Here is a 6,000-nt window from a genome sequence, read left to right as displayed (position 1 = left end):
AGCATATGCTGTATTAACTGTAGCATATGCGAAATAATTTACTTTTGACCCTTTCCGTACGCCATACAAGAGACCTTAAGCTGAGATTTGGTAATGGCATGATTGTTTACTTTATGACTTTCTGTGGAGCGCATCTGGAAAAAATATATTTTCAAAAGTTTAAATTAAAAAAAGAATATTAATATTGAAAAGAAAACCTTAAACAACAACGGGTTAGAAAATACATATTCCAAAAACCCAGCATGACATGACCACGAGGTGCACCACGACCAATATAGGAATTAAAACACGGAACTGAAATAAGTGTCCGACATCAATTCATCGTTTTAGTTTCATCCGGGGAGGAGGTCAGGAAATCGGACGATCTATGCAATTCAAAGAAAAAGTTGAAAAACAACACAGGTTCTGCCACAGAAGTCTTTTAAACTATTGGCTTTTTGTTAATAAGTTTTTCTTCCATTGGGAAAGGTATTTTTAATAATTTTTGCTCATGAATATTATAACCAAAGATTTGTATAGTGTCTTAGAATAAGAATAAGAATAAGCTGGGACTATTATACCATGGAAGTAATATTTAAAATATTACTTCCATGATTATACTAACGGGACTGGAAACCGTTACACCAATCAGTGTAATAATATCAACATCACGGTCATTAGAACGAGACTTTACCTGCGCTATTTATAGATACGCCATATTGTTTTGACAGTAACAGCGTGCCTTGATCTTATGATTTCGGTAATTTGTTTTTTTATTTTATAAATTATAGTTATTCGAAATGATAATCCTTTATATAAACATGATTACTATAATGATAAAAGATATCTCGATCTTTGACAGTTGTTATTAATCACCAAATCCCGTCTAAGTGTAAAAAATGACATATAAAGATCATACGTGCCAACTTTTCAAAATCTCCATGGGGGATTTTAACCGCAAGAGGACCTTATGCGCCTCTTATATTGTCATATATGTCTTTAATCTACTATTATATTGTTTGAATGAGTATATATTTGTTTAAATACCCTTTTAACTCATTTGAAAGCCTGTTTTAAGGTTATCAGTTTATATAATAAAGAATTTCAAAATTCAGGTCAACACCTCTCATGGGGGATATCCCCCATAAATCGGGATAGTTGGCAGGTCTGAAAGATTGAAATTTTCAGGATATAAATAGCGTGGGGACGATGTGGAAAAAAATATATGATTCATAAAATTTCTTATAACTGTTGATTGAAAAGAGATACGCAAGTTCGGTTTGTTGTCAAATCATATTTATAGGTTATACTTTGGATTTGCCTATTTTTATTCTCACTTTTTAAAATAAAAAGTGGAATATAAATCTCTTTCTCATTACAACCGGAACCCACATGCACGGCTCAAATAAATTATACTGTTCCTATAAAATTACCTTCTCCTTTTTATGTGTGCAATATTTTTATTATAATCAGGGTTGATTTTGCTTAGTAATGGTCTTCTGGTGGCATTAGCATATGACTTCGTGAAAATATGTACACTAGGTTCCACAATTAGAACTACAAAAGTAGGCCCGGCCCGTATACCTGGTATACAGCCATATTGAAATTTTGGTGTAAAACACGAAGTTCACAAAAGTTCAAAACAATGTTACTATATTTTTATGAGACCCGGGTAATTTTTGTTATATGAATTAATTATGAACTGAAATTGTAAACATTGTTTTTATTGCACACTTATTGTTTTTATCAGGATTAATTATGATCTGTTAACCTTTGACACGTTGTTTTCTTAGCGGTCAAGTAAAGTGCCAGCATTTGGACAATATTTGGTTTATTTTCAACACTAATATATCATGTATATTGACTACTTATTAATACTTTTTCGTAAACAATATATATTTTTTGCATTTAAACTAATTAATTTAATAATAATTTTTTTATTTCAAATCCACCAATTTTAACAGTATTCTATATAAGCTGACTTGTTTGCCGAAATCTATTGTTTACATTCATGTACCGAATGGTAATTTACTACGTGACACGATAAGCTGTCAATCAAAACAAAAAATCAATAATCCACTATCGGGGCAATGAAATCTCATTAGTATAATAGTTCCAGGAATAAGAATAAGAATTTTATTAGTTTAAAATCCAAATAATAGGATTGTTACTAAATAAACAAACCAATACAAAACCCAAACAAACAGACAGACAGGCATATTAATGACAAAACGATAGACATTAAACAATACAAACATGTAGCATTGAAAAATAAAATAAAATAAAGATTATTAATATTAAGTATAATACTATTTTTGACAGCATGCCTCCTCTACAAAATAATCAATTCAAATATTATGACTATATATAAAATTATAAGTTAAGCCACCAATCACACACAGTTCATATATTGACATTATAATTGTTTCTCTCATTATACATTTCACTTATATTGTTAACAATGATAAGTAAAATATCACATTCTTCACAAGAAAATATAAAATCAAATTTGTTTTCTTTACTCATTGAATTAAAACTGGGGACAATACTAGAAATTTCATTAAACATTTTGATCCTAGTTTTATTAATTTCTGTACACATTTGTATACATAATGCTTCTACTTCTACCGGATAATGGCCACAATCAACTAACTGAATATTTTGCCATGACTTCGGTGCGCATACGGACCCCTCCCCCCCCCCCCGCATAATGTTTGAATTTAGTTCTTCTTTGTCACAGAGGCTTTGAAAGCCCAGGAGGGAGAGTGTTCCAATCTTTGATGGTTCGTGGAAAGAAAAAATATTTCTGGTAATCACTTGATGCAGCTGGAATTCCGAAGCTTCTGTCATGCATATTTCTTGACAGTCATTTAGGTGGCATTAGACAACCTTCCTTTGTCACTGCAATGCGGGTTAGAACATTATTTAATTACATAACCACAAATGTGTAATGCTTTAACAGACTATACAGGTGGTGTTACAATTATTTTGACAATCGTAATAACATAACCTTTGGACAATTTATCGTATGGTAAATAAAACAATTACAGAAGTGACCATTGACAAACTTAGAGTGAAAACTATTCCAGTGTAACTGATACATGTATCCCTCCGGCAAATAATAATTCCATTGTTGGAAACAAAAAAATTCATCCTGGTAAAATTTAATCCTGAGTTCCCGCTGAAATATTGTGTCCTTTCCCGCATCACGATATAAATTAAATCCCGAATTCCTGAAGATTTAACTTGCTATTCCCAAATTCTTGCGAATTAAACGGCTCAATCCTGATGTAAAAAAGGTCCTTCCACCCCTCACAGTAATGAGTTGTAACATTTGATGACTTTTCATATTGCCACCTGCCTACTTCCTGTTTGCCATTACCATGAATTTTCCAATATGTAAATAATGTTGAACACCTTATTGGAGTTTTTGTCCATAAATGACGATTTTTACCATTTTTTTTGCATTTTTGCCTTATATCTTGAAAATTATAAGAGATAGAAAGAAACTTGCATGTTAGAAAGAAAATATTATCTGCAAGTCTTAGACAAGATTTACTAAAAAATAAACATGGCCAAAATTGTCCAAGGATTCCCTATTGGGGTAAATCAGTTTAATGATGGTTTTAACCAATTATTTTTCTTTTATGCCTAATATCTTAAAAACTATAATAGATAGATAAAAACTTAAATTAGCAAAAATAACAATAAGACAGATAAGTATAATGGCCGAAATCATCAGTCGACTCCTTATTGGAGTTATATTGCTCTTTAATGTTGATTTTTACCCATTTTAAGTGTTTTGCCTATTATCTTGAAAACTATAATAGATAGATACAAATTTTAAATAGCAAAAATGGTCAGCATGATACAATCTACAAATAAGTCAACATAGCCAAAATTGTCAGTCAACTCCTTATTGGAGTTCTTGCTCTTTAATGACAATTTAACCATGAATTTTTGCATTTTTAACCGGATTTTCGAAGGATGTATGACTCAGGCAGGTGGCCGGGCAGCTGCCAAACAGTGTCCGTTCATTAACATGAAAACTCTTTGACGAAATTTTTTTCAAATTTAGATATGTTGTTTCCTGTGACAAAATGAAGGTCAAGTTCAATTTTCACGATTTAAGCTTTTCTCGTTGTTGAGTTGTAGCCCTTTCCAGTAGCCAAAAGTGGTACTTATTATGTGATTGAGTTATTTCCCTTTGAACAGAAATGGTTAATTATATATATAAAGTTTGATTACACTAAGTGTTTTTAAAATGATTTTCACCAGTTATCAGATTACAAAGCATATGGTAAATATCAATCACAGAATTATAATTGGATTGACAGATTTACTTGAAAATTTTCTGTTTCCTAAGTGTAGATGATTATAAGCTCTGTAGGACTGTATAAATATAGTTAGAAATTTACTGTTCACTATTAAACATTTTGAAGATAATTACAGATAAGTTTCATAGATTTTTAAAAGACATTGTATAAATGATAAATGACATTTTGGATTTTTTTTCATTTCTTTGGTAAATTGTTTGAAGAATTCTGTGGTAGGTTTGTTTGTTATTCTGTATAAACTAATTTTCTGAATGCAATATATATATATTTTTTTGATGAAGTGAACTCCTTTATTAAAAACTAAGCTTATATTGTCTATTAATAAACATATATTTAGATTTCTGATTTTGGACCCAGTTTTCAAGTTGGTCCAAATTGGGATCCAAAAATCAAACTGTGTTTGATTTCAACATAAATTGAATATATATAGGGTTCTTTGAAATGCTGAATCTAAACCTGTATTTATTTTCATTATTAATAAGATAAAACCACATTGAGGTCCAAAGGGTCCTAAGTTAAACTTTTGTTTAATTTCATCAAAAATTGAATTTTTGGGGTTCTTTGATATGCTGATTCTAACAATGTTTTACCCATTGGTATATGACGTGTCTCAGTATTTTATACATCCAACATTCATGTAAAATTGAGAATGGAAATGGGGAATGTGTCAAAGAGACAACAACACGATCAAAGAACAGAAAACAACCGAATTCCACCAATGGGTCTTCAACGCAGCGAGAAAATCCCGCACACGGAGAGGGTTTTCAGCTGGCCCCTAAATAAAAATGTGTACTAGTTCAGTGAAAATGGACGTCATACTAAACTCCAAAACATATAAATGAACTAGAATTAAAAATCATACAAGACTAACAAAGGCCAGAGGCTCCTGACTTGGGACAGGTGCAAAAATGTGGCGGGGTTAAACATGTTTAGTGAGATCTCAACCCTCCCCCTATACCTCTAGCCAATGTAGAAAAAAACAAACACAGCAATATGCACAGTAAAAGAAGTCCGAGTCCGATGTCAGAATATGTAACAAAAGAAACTAAGCAAAATGACAATGATACATAAATTAACAAAGGACTACTAGCAGTTACTGACATGCCAGCTCCAGACCTCAATTAAACTGATTGAAAAATTATGTCTTCATCATATGAAAATCAAGCACAATCCCTCCTGTTAGGGGTTTAGTATCATATCATCATAAAATATATGAGAGGCCATAACCAGTATCATGCGGCGATGCCAACAACTGGTTTTAGAATAAATGTGTTTATTTCCGATGCAAAGACCCTATGAGTGAATCAATATTAGTACCAAAATATGCCATCTTTAATGACCTGACAACAGTATCGTAATTATATCCCTTCTGAATAAGTCTGTTTACAGGTTTAGTTAACTTTTGAGGTGAATGCCGACATTTTTGTGCTTTGTAAAGAATATTACCATAAAAGATTGGATGTGATATACCTGAACGTATCAGATGTCTGCATGTTGAATTATATTTACGAATGATGTCCTTGTACCGATGATAAAATTTAGTAAATGTTTTGACTAGTTTGTGATATTGAAAACCCTGGTGTAATAATTTTTCAGTAATACAGAGATTTCTTTCGTTAAAATCAAATACGTTGTAACATACACGAGCGAATCAAACAAGTTGAGATATGTAAACACCATAAGA

The 6,000-nt window shown here is 31.4% G+C and overlaps 1 protein-coding gene across 2 annotated transcripts in view; it reads left to right on the top strand.

Moving 5' to 3' along the window:
- The first annotated feature begins 329 nt into the window (after positions 1-329).
- LOC127729385 (dual specificity protein phosphatase 12-like) overlaps positions 330-6,000 on the top strand; it is a 29,334-nt gene continuing 23,663 nt past the window's right edge. The window contains exon 1 of one of the 2 annotated variants that reach the window (XM_052237211.1): positions 330-468. The gene's annotated coding sequence lies outside the window, so the exon portion shown is untranslated. The remainder of the gene's footprint in view (positions 469-6,000) is intronic. The other variant, XM_052237210.1, reaches the window with a different exon arrangement.

Source organism: Mytilus californianus, unplaced genomic scaffold (genome assembly GCF_021869535.1).
Source record: "Mytilus californianus isolate M0D057914Y unplaced genomic scaffold, xbMytCali1.0.p SCAF_2, whole genome shotgun sequence".
Taxonomy (NCBI): Eukaryota; Metazoa; Mollusca; class Bivalvia; order Mytilida; family Mytilidae; genus Mytilus; species Mytilus californianus.
This window is presented reverse-complemented; position numbering and strand designations above follow the sequence as displayed.